Source organism: Ixodes scapularis, unplaced genomic scaffold, assembly GCF_016920785.2.
Source record: "Ixodes scapularis isolate PalLabHiFi unplaced genomic scaffold, ASM1692078v2 ptg001212l_1___fragment_1__unscaffolded, whole genome shotgun sequence".
NCBI lineage: Eukaryota > Metazoa > Arthropoda > Arachnida > Ixodida > Ixodidae > Ixodes > Ixodes scapularis.
In genome coordinates this window covers 1253572-1264815 of record NW_024610117.1, presented here as the reverse complement: position 1 = coordinate 1264815, position 11244 = coordinate 1253572, and the positions used below count along the sequence as shown (strand labels likewise).

At 48.2% G+C, this 11244-nt stretch overlaps 1 protein-coding gene across 1 annotated transcript in view; it reads left to right on the top strand.

Annotated features, from left to right (window-relative positions):
- The window catches only part of LOC115327224 (putative acyl-CoA synthetase YngI), a 73375-nt gene that overhangs the window by 44818 nt on the left and 17313 nt on the right, over positions 1–11244 (top strand). The gene's annotated exons all lie outside the window — the stretch shown is intronic.

Genomic DNA, 11244 nt, shown 5'->3' with positions numbered 1-11244 from the left:
GCCGGGTGTTTTTATTCTTCAAGGTGTTTCGCTTTGTGACTCAGATGGCGTACTCATTTACCGTTCTATATTGTATTTTTTGGTTTCTTGACATGTAAAACACTTTTCTATGAAAGTAAAACTTTTCCTTTCATATAGTTTACTTTATAATACATGCCTAAAAAAGCAGTTGTATTATAGAAAAAAATACATTCCTGAGGAGCTATATTGTATTACTCAACTAACCTCACAAATGAGTCATAAATATTGTAGTTACTCCTGTGCGAAGTGATTTAAACACTAACTTAAATAAGTAGTTTCACTACTTCTATTTTTGTGAGACACACTTCCTTTTCGAAGCCAAACGTGCGTTCGTGCTTGCATCTGTGGATGTAAGTGTTTTATTATTTGGTCCCTATGCTATACGCTTCACAAGTGGGCTCATTTTCGTCTTCTGCGCATGAGAAAGGAAGTAGCGATGACGTCAGAACGCCGAGCCCTGATTGGCTGATCGCGACCCCTATCTCAGCGTCGTCTGCTCCTTCGCAACGTCGTCTGCGTCTGTCTTACCTTTCCTGCGACTTTCGGAAGTTCGAGTTCGACTTCGCCTTTCAGAGAGGGCAGACGAAATAACTCGAGCGGTACGTTGTTTTTGTCTAACAACTAGCAGACGCGCATCAAGCAGGGAAATCAAAGGACTTACTGGCGAGGTGTCCCGAGGCGCCGAGGTTTGTTTGCTTAGAACCGAGAGTGAGCGTGTTAGTGTCCGCAAGTTCCCTCCATAATACTTTTTCCCTCCATTCGTGTGCGGCGAGACCCCTCACTCTTTAACGGCGTCGGCAGGTTGGCGCAGTTAACGTCGTCTGCTTTACGTCTGCTAGACAAAGCGATGGCTGCTTTACCTTTCCTGCGTCTGTCGGAGATTCACCGCTTTTTCACCGGCGAGAGTCACCGTTGCCTCGGGAAGCGAGAAGATAACAAGAGGAAGGAATTGACCTCTTAATCTAAAATTGAGGTCAGCGATCAAAGTATAATACGGGAAAGGTTCACAAGGGTCGCGCGGGCATATTCCATTCTGCACGCCAGCCGGTCGTGGGCAGACGGCCGCTGAGTCGCGGAGTGCCTGCTAGGCCTAACTGCCCAGCTCGTTTGGTCGCGTTCGGTGGAATCGTGGCCGTTGGTGCTTTTCCCGGGTGTTTGTGGATCCAGCGTTCTTGTTCGTCGTGGTCTGTTTTAAGTACTTGTTAATTTTTTCTTGCTGCTTGAAGACGGGACGCGTCAAAAGCGCAGGTAGAAAAATAAACGTCCGTGGGTCGTCGCGACCGCGATGCTGTCGGCCATGCTGATTTGATCGTAAGAAGTGCGTAAGACAGCTTCGGAGCTGCCGTAGGATTTCGTCGTAACCTGCGCAAAACTTGCGAAAATTTCGTTTCGTGAATACGAATTTGTTCTTAAGTTTTGTCTTGCGCAGAGTTTTGGCGTAAGATCGCTTCGTGAATCTGGCCTCTGCGCTTCCGAAAGTCGCAGGAAAGTAAGACAGACGCAGACGACGTTGCGAGCAGACGACGTTGCAAAGGAGCAAACGACGCTCAATAGGGGGTCGCGATCAGCCAATCAGGGCTCGGCGTTCTGACGTCACCGCTACCCCCTGCGCAAGAAGTAGACGAACTTGCCCTCCGCATAGTGCATGAAACACATCTTGGGCATGTGTGTTGTGCCTCCTATTCGGCGAGGAAGTGTTCCATAACGCGTCCTTGGTGCATTAGACCATAAGGAGGTTGGACTCCCGCCAGATGGTTACACAAGGAACGCATGCGGAACGAGTGATGACGAAGCAGCCAAGCTCGCGCCGTCATTGGATGAGATCAGAGAAAAACAATAGCACGGTGGTACATCTGGCGAGTAAACAAAGACACTACATCCGTTAAAGGCAGACGAAAGTAATTTGGAAATGATAAGCAATCTAATTGCAAGGACTGGTGCGTCATGGCGTCGGATATCGCAATCCTGGTGGTACTTTGTCGAAATGTGTGCAAGAAAGGTGACCGCACGCAAGGGTTGGAGTCCTCCTGGCGTACCCTACGCTGTGAGCACACCTTTCCATTGGCTGTTTGGCTCCAGAGCGAAAGCTACCCTAGAGCAGGCGTCCACTCAATCCGCCTTCGCTGTCGAGGTACTGTCAAGGTCACGACAGAAACATCCTGACACATGAGTGATGTAGCTATGCGTAAATTAAGGGACCAAAATTACATGCACGCGCTGGACACAACAATCAGGGTTTGTCACGCAGGACAGCCCCTGACTGTAAGGTTGTGGCAAGGTTGGTTGAGGTGTAAAATTGATGAAAACACTAGTTGTTGTGGAATATCAGCTATTAGCGTTAAGCCCAATTTCCGAACTCTTTTTTGTTACGTTCCGTCCATAAAAATCCCCCCCCCCCAAAAAAAAAAATAAAAAAATAAAAGTAAAAAAGGACCATAAGAAAATGTATGATAGTCCATCAGGCTGTTGGTCTGATGGTTGATTGTATTTTGTTACATCTGACGGCCTAATGGTTTGGTTGCCTGTGGGTCTAATGGTCGGTGTAGATTTTTAACCACCTATATGGAATATAAAGGGAGAAGACGGAGATTGCCTAACAGGCAGTTCTGGACTTCATTTCGTAACCATCATTATTTAGAAAAAACAAGAAGGTTTAGGACACTTATGAATGAAGACCGTGTTGGTGGGGGCCATGATTGAAGAAAGAATAAACAAGTCAGACCAAAGAGACATGTTACATCTGTATTTCGTTACATCATATTACACATGACGAAAGAGGTGGTTGTATTGTCTTCCTTTTACATGTTTATTTTTTCTTCAGTCTAGGCTTTAGGATACCTTTAGAAATCGTCATATGAACCTGAAAGTAGAGTTTGTATTTCAATAATGGTATGTCAATACTCCTATTCAGAAAATAGTGTTCGTTCATTTATTATTTCGTAAAACAAGACGGAAGAGGAAACGTACTTACTCCACTGCGGATGTTCGAGGCTCTACAACTTGTAAATTTATCGTTGTCTCTTGAGTGGCAGTCTACAATCTTTCTTCATCGTCCATGGTGGGCATCACGGCGTTGCGCGAGAGCGTGCAATACGCTAAGCCTAATCGGGCCGAGATTGACTTTGTGTTACCTTATTCACAGTTTTGTAAACTTTTTATCTTTACACATTTAGTTCTCACTACACATCAGTCTAGTAAGTGTGTTTCAACCTAGCAAAGAGCTTTTTTTTTTTTTTTTTGCACATTTTGTGGCACTTAGATCTTAAAAAAAACCTGACACCCCTAATCTTTTTTTTTTTAATTTTTGCCAGGCGATTTATTATGGTATTGGAAAACTACCCAATTCATATGTTGCAACAGAGTCACATACATTTTTATTAAAGCCAAGAAAACGCAACTGCTCGAAACCGAAACTGAAACCCGCGCATGGAGGTCGGAGCAGTGGAAATGAGAGAGTGAGTGGCGGAAGTCACGTGGCTACACCCAACCACGCGCTTTTTTTTTTCCTTCAATTAGTTTTTTCGCAGCAGACGACATGCGTGGCGGTAACTGTTTGCCCTGCTATTCCTTTGCCGTTATATCTGTTCCGCTCGCTGCTCTGTACTTCAAGATGAGCTGTTTTATAGATAGAGAAGTTGGAGATGAGTAGTAAGTACCTGTGGTGAATTTCCGTGATCGGCTCCGAGAAGAATACCCCCAAGATGTTGCGTGAAAAGCTGCCTCACATGTCCTGCGTCCGAAAAAAGTGGCTTTGTGCGGCAGAAGCGTCCACAAGTTCCCGAAAGATGAACGGAATCGGGACCAATGGCTGGCTGCAATTCCTGTAGAACATTTCCGCCTTCGGAAAGTGGACGCTGCCCGATTTATATGCTCCTTGCATTTTGTGAAAAGCGATTACATTGAGTTCGCACGTGTCAACAAGGAAATCCCATATCATTTAGTTCAGCGACGTTTCGTCCACAACCTTTTTGTCTTTCAGTGTCAATTAAAAAAAAATGAAATGTAAATATCGTAGAATGCCTAAAAACAATGGCACGCTTACAGTGGGGATTGAAACCGGTTCCGCGGCGCCGTGAAGCAGGCATATTTCTACTGAGCTACTGGGGGATCTTTTTTCTTAGTAATAATACTGCCGGTCTACGGTAGATTGGAAAGTTTGCTGCCAATTTACCTCCACCAAAAGGACTCCCGGGTCGAGGTCGGGCAGCACCACGCATTGGCCACATTCGTGCCAAGTAAAGAAAGCGTACGCGCGCATATTCAACTCGAAGTACGCACTTCGTGCTTGACGTTTGCCCGAGCAATGTCTTCAGCCACGAGAAGGGGGCGACGACTCGGCGACATCTTCGTGCAAATCGGCTTGGTGGTCGGCCGTGTCGTACGGGATGAATACCAATTTTTTTGATCGGTCCCAAATTTCTCTTTCAAAGGCAGTCAGAATTTGCCGGTACCACAAACGAGAGTTCTGAAATAGAGGTCCCAGGCCCGTCGTCCGCTGCCATCGCCGTCCCCGCAATTCCCACGATACTCGAAACGACGCCATGATGAGAATTTGATGAGAATTACGCAGTGAACGCACAAGAATACTTCCGGTTCTCTGTGGAACTTTTTTTCAATCAACCTATTCGCACCTTTTTAGAAGCCACAAAAAATGGGTTTCATATATATTTTTTCTTATTAAGTGTGTGCCTTGAATGACCCACGACTTTGATTAAATTTGGTGGTTGTGTCTAAACCTTAGAAAACGGCCCGTGACCACGGAAAAGAGAATGAGCGCGACTCAAACTGGCCAGTTCTTGATCGGCGGTTTTCGGGCCGAAAGAAACCGACTTTCGAGCCACAAATTTTGTCCTGGGTAGTTCGGCTCCCACATGTTACGTGGAACTAAAAACCTCGGCGAGCATAAATATCCTTTCAGTGTCTCTTTAAGCATGATTTACTTGTCATACAAAACGGATCAACAAATTGATTCACCAACAAACCAAAACACGATTTAAAGCAAAAATATGTTTGGAAAAACATACATGGGTCTATAGGAAGGTGTCTTTGTGGCCTTTCGAATATGTAGGGCAATTATGAGGCTAATTATGACGGATCAGTAATACCGCCGTCAGCTTTCCACACGGGATGTAATTAACGCATAAGCTACGATATCAGATTTTTGGTGTTCCCTCTCGGCCACTACTGGAATGTACCAAAGATGGTCAGGTTCTTAACACCAGCGAAGGCTCTCATGAGAACCATCAGCTTTTTTACAGCGGAGCTGTTAAGGGATATTTTCCCCAGTATCGTGTCCGCGGAGAACCAACGTGTTGACAAAACTCCAGACAGCTGCCGCCATCTATGAGCGACGACGGCAACCAGACAACCGGCCTGCCGGCTGTCTGGTTGCGCCGTCGCTCATAGAAGCGGGAACCTTTCCAGCCTTTCCACTCTGGTTTTCACCAGAGTGGAAAGGCTGAATTTCTCTAGACTTCGTCCGAGAAGCCGTCCTCGAGGACGATTCCTAGAGGACGACGTGCTCTAGGCGTCGATCTTGAGGTCCTCCTAGAAGTCGTCCTTGAGGTCGTCCTACACGTCGTCCTTGAACTCGTTCTTGAGCTCGTCCGAGGGTTTATCCTCGAGGTTGTCCTAGAAGTCACCTTCGAGGTCGTCCTAAACGTCGTCCTCGATGTTGCCCTTGAGGTCGTCCTAGCAGTCGTCCTTGAGGTCGTCCTACACGTCGTCCTTGAACTTGTTCTTGAGGTCGTCCGAGTGTTTATCCTCGAGGTTGTCCTAGATCATCCTTGAGGTCGTCCTAAACGTCGTTTTCGAGGTTGCCCTTGAGGTCGTCCTAGAAGTCTTCCTTGCGGTCGTTCTACACGTCGTCCTTGAACTCGTTCTTGAGGTCGTCCGAGGGTTTATCCTCGAGGTTGTCCTAAAAGTCATCCTTGAGGTCGTCCTAAACGTCGTCCTCGAAGTTGCCCTTGAGGTCGTCCTAGAAGTGGTCCTTGAGGTGGTCCTACACGTCGTCCTTGAACTCGTTCTTGAGGTCGTCCGAGGGTTTATCCTCGAGGTTGTCCTAGAAGTCATCCTTGAGGTCGTCCTAAACGTCGTCCTCGAAGTTGCCCTTGAGGTCGTCCTAGAAGTCGTCCTTTAGGTGGTCCTACACGTCGTCCTTGAACTCGTTCTTGAGGTCGTCCGAGGGTTTATCCTCGAGGTTGTCCTAGGAGTCATCCTTGAGGTCGTCCTAAACGTCGTCCTCGATGTTGCCCTTGAGGTCGTCCTAGAAGTCGTCCTTGAGGTGGTCCTACACGTCGTCCTTGAACTCGTTCTTGAGGTCGTCCGAGGGTTTATCCTCGAGGTTGTCCTAGAAGTCACCCTTGAGGTCGTCCTAAACGTCGTCCTCGAAGTTGCCCTTGAGGTCGTCCTAGAAGTCGTCCTTAAGGTGGTCCTACACGTCGTCTTTGAACTCGTTCTTGAGGTCGTCCGAGGGTTTATCCTCGAGGTTGTCCTAGAAGTCACCCTTGAGGTCGTCCTAAACGTCGTCCTCGATGTTGCCCTTGAGGTCGTCCTAGAAGTCGTCTTTGAGGTGGTCCTACACGTCGTCCGTGAACTCGTTCTTGAGGTCGTCCGAGGGTTTATCCTCGAGGTTTTCCTAGAAGTCACCCTTGAGGTCGTCCTAAACGTCGTCCTCGATGTTGCCCTTGAGGTCGTCCTAGCAGTCGTCCTTGAGGTGGTCCTACACGTCGTCCTTGAACTCGGTCTTGAGGTCGTCCGAGGGTTTATCCTCGAGGTCGTCCTAAAAGTCATCCTGGAGGTCGTCCTAAACGTCGTCCTCGAAGTTGCCCTTAAGATCGTCCTAGAAGTCGTCCTTGAGGTCGTCCTACACGTTGTCCTTGAACTCGTTCTTGAGCTCGTCCGAGGGTTTATCCTCGAGGTTGTCCTAGGAGTCATCCTTGAGGTCGTCCTAAACGTCGTCCTCGAGGTTGCCCTTGAGGTCGTCCTGGAAGTCGTCCTTGAGGTCGTCCTACACGTCGTCCTTAAACTCGTTCTTGAGGTCGCCCGAGGGTTTATCCTCGAGGTTGTCCTAAAAGTCATCCTTGAGGTCGTCCTAAACGTCGTCCTCGAAGTTGCCCTTGAGGTCGTCCTAGAAGTCGTCCTTGAGGTGGTCCTACACGTCGTCCTTGAACTCGGTCTTGAGGTCGTCCGAGGGTTTATCCTCGAGGTTGTCCTAAAAGTCATCCTTGAGGTCGTCCTAAACGTCGTCCTCGATGTTGCCCTTGAGGTCGTCCTAGAAGTCGTCCTTGAGGTGGTCCTACACGTCATCCGTGAACTCGTTCTTGAGGTCGTCCGAGGGTTTATCCTCGAGGTTGTCCTAGAAGTCACCCTTGAGGTCGTCCTAAACGTCGTCCTCGATGTTGCCCTTGAGGTCGTCCTAGCAGTCGTCCTTGAGGTGGTCCTACACGTCGTCCTTGAACTCGGTCTTGAGGTCGTCCGAGGGTTTATCCTCGCGGTTGTCCTAAAAGTCATCCTTGAGGTCGTCCTAAACGTCGTCCTCGAAGTTGCCCTTGAGGTCGTCCTAGAAGTCGTCCTTGAGGTCGTCCTACACGTCGTCCTTAAACTCGTACTTGAGGTCGTCCGAGGGTTTATCCTCGAGGTTGTCCTAGGAGTCATCCTTGAAATCGTCCTAAACGTTGTCCTCGAGGTTGCCCTTGAGGTCGTCCTAGAAGTCGTCCTTGAGGTCGTCCTCCACGTCGTCCTTGAACTCGTTCTTGAGGTCGCCCGAGGGTTTATCCTCGAGGTTGTCCTAGGAGTCATCCTTGAGGTCGTCCTAAACGTCGTTTTCGAGGTTGCCCTTGAGGTCGTCCTAGAAGTCTTCCTTGCGGTCGTCCTACACGTCGTCCTTAAACTCGTTCTTGAGGTCGTCCGAGGGTTTATCCTCGAGGTTGTCCTAAAAGTCATCCTTGAGGTCGTCCTAAACGTCGTCCTCGAAGTTGCCCTTGAGGTCGTCCTAGAAGTCGTCCTTGAGGTGGTCCTACACGTCGTCCTTGAACTCGTTCTTGAGGTCGCCCGAGGGTTTATCCGAGGTTGTCCTAGATCATCCTTGATGTCGTCCTAAACGTCGTTTTCAAGGTTGCCCTTGAGGTCGTCCAAGAAGTCTTCCTTGCGGTCGTCCTACACGTCGTCCTTGAACTCGTTCTTGAGATCGCTTGAGGGTTTATCCTCTGTCCTAAAAGTCATCTTTGAGGTCGTCCTAAACGTTGTCCTCAAAGTTGCGCTTGAGGTCGTCCTAGAAGTCGTCCTTGAGGTGGTCCTACACGTCGTCCTTGAACTCGTTCTTGAGGTCGCCCGAGGGTTTATCCTCGAGGTTGTCCTAGATCATCCTTGACGTCGTCCTAAACGTCGTTTTCCAGGTTGCCCTTGAGGTCGTCCTAGAAGTCTTCCTTGCGGTCGTCTTACACGTCGTCCTTGAACTCGTTCTTGAGGTCGCCCGAGGGTTTATCCTCGAGGTTGTCCTGAAAGTCATCCTTGAGGTCGTCCTAAACGTCGTCCTCGAAGTTGCCCTTGAGGTCGTCCTAGAAGTCGTCCTTGAGGTGGTCCTATACGTCGTCCTTGAACTCGTTCTTGAGGTCGCCCGAGGGTTTATCCTCGAGGTTGTCCTAGATCATCCTTGATGTCGTCCTAAACGTCGTTTTCGAGGTTGCCCTTGAGGTCGTCCTAGAAGTCGTCCTTGAGGTGGTCCTACACGTCGTCCTTGAACTCGTTCTTGAGGTCGTCCGAGGGTTTATCCTCGCGGTTGTCCTAAAAGTCATCCTTGAGGTCGTCCTAAACATCGTCCTCGAAGTTGCCCTTGAGGTCGTCCTAGAAGTCGTTTTTGAGGTCGTCCTACACGGCGTCCTTGAACTCGTTCTTGAGGTCGTCCGAGGGTTTATCCTCGAGGTTGTCCTAGGAGTCATCCTTGAGGTCGTCCTAAACGTCGTCCTCGAGGTTGCCCTTGAGGTCGTCCTAGAAGTCGTCCTTGAGGTGGTCCTACACGTCGTCCTTGAACTCGTTCTTGAGGTCGTCCGAGGGTTTATCCTCGAGGTTGTCCTAGAAGTCACCCTTGAGGTCGTCCTAAACGTCGTCCTCGATGTCGCCCTTGAGGTCGTCCTAGCAGTCGTCCTTGAGGTCGTCCCACACGTCGTCCTTGAACTCGTTCTTGAGGTCGTCCGAGGGTTTATCCTCGAGGTTGTCCTAGGAGTCATCCTTGAGGTCATCCTAAACGTCGTCCTCGAGGTTGCCCTTGAGGTCGTCCTAGAAGTCGTCCTTGAGGTCGTCCTACACGTCATCCTTGAACTCGTTCTTGAGGTCGCCCGAGGGTTTATCCTCGAGGTTGTCCTAGATCATCCTTGAGGTCGTCCTAAACGTCGTTTTCGAGGTTGCCCTTGAGGTCGTCCTAGCAGTCGTCCTTGAGGTCGTCCTACACGTCGTCCTTGAACTCGTTCTTGAGGTCGTCCGAGGGTTTATCCTCGAGGTTGTCCTAAAAGTCATCCTTGAGGTCATCCTAAACGTCGTCCTCGAAGTTGCTCTTGAGGTCGTCCTAGAGGTCGTCCTTGAGGTGGTCCTACACGTCGTCCTTGAACTCGTTCTTGAGGTCGTCCGAGGGTTTATCCTCGAGGTTGTCCTAGAAGTCATCCTTGAGGTCGTCCTAAACGTCGTCCTCAAGGTTGCCCTTGAGGTCGTCTTAGAAGTCTTCCTTGAGGTCGTCCTACGCGTCGCCCTTGAACTCGTTCTTGAGGTCGTCCGAGGGTTTATCCTCGAGGTTGTCCTAGAAGTCATCCTTGAGGTCGCCCTAGACGTCGTCCTCGAGGTTGCCCTTGAGGTCGTCCTAGAAGTCGTCCTTGAGGTCGTCCTAGAGATCATCGCTGAGGTCGTCCGAGGCGTCGCCCTTTAGGCGTCGTCGTCGAGGTTGTCCTAGAAGTCGTCCTTAATACGTTGTCCTCTAGGCATTGTCCTACACGCCGTAAAGATACAGTTTCGCTTCTCTTCCATCGTCAAGTGAAGTTGGAAGGGCTCTACATTTTGGTGTTCCGATTCTCTATAGATAAAACGTTCCGATGGTCCGTCAGCCACCACCGCAAACATTTACGGTCCTCCAGTCATCATCCGCCAGTCATCATGGTGGTCCGCAAGTCATCTTTAGAAAATCTTTTATGACGTATCAGACACCGTAAAGTAAGCCTGTCGTATCATCAAAAATCTGATAAGCTATCAAGAACTCCGGTTCGGCCATCAAGAAGGTCGGTTGGGCAATCAACATGGTTTGTTGGGTCTTCAAGGAGATGTGATGGGCCGTCAAGAAGGAAAGATGAGCCTTCAATAAAGTTTGATATCAGGTCAAACATTTTGGATTGGTCCATTTTACCAGGAAGCCGGGCAAAAAGGCCCCTATCGAAAAAAAAAGAAAATATTTAATACTAATACAGGATGACCCATACAAGTAATATGATAATATGGGTATATAGGGACATGTATCCAAGCTGCATTCCACGTATGCATAACAGACAAGTATTAATGCAATACCTCTATGCATATGGGTTCCAAAGGACTTGTAGGCATACATATTATGTATGCATATAGCCTTTTCTGTGTGCATAAGGGAACCTGTGCGGTAAACAGGTTCGCCTGTTCAATAGATGGCCTACAAGCTATATAGGTGAAATGACTTAAAAAGGTGATCTGCATTCTACAAAAAAGAATACAAGCCTTACTATAATAAAATCCTCAACAAAGCTAGAAACAAGATATATATTGAAATATGCTTTTCATCTGTTTTTATCTACATGTGGTGTCCGCGGTTTTTATCAAGAACTAAATTCTGCAAATAGAGCCACACCTTTCTGGCCATAAGCTTTCCTTTGCTACAAGACACCAAAAAAACCTTTTTCCGTTCTCCGACTACCCTTCAACATGGTTTCTCAGCAGCTTCCACATTTTTAAAGTTTCTACACCTACAAATTTACGCTGAATTAGATTAAAAATTGCCAAGAGTTTTTACACTTTTACGCTTCAATCATATTTCCTCGTTAGATCTCAAGAATTCCTCGAATATTCCGGGTCATCGCGAAGCGATATGGATGCATTCGCATACATTTTGTCGCACGTGTTTTTCTTTGTTTGAAAACATATCCGGTCGGAAGAGCCGAAGGGCCAATAACTAACATATAAACTTTTACGATAAAACGTTTTGTGCATTTGTCA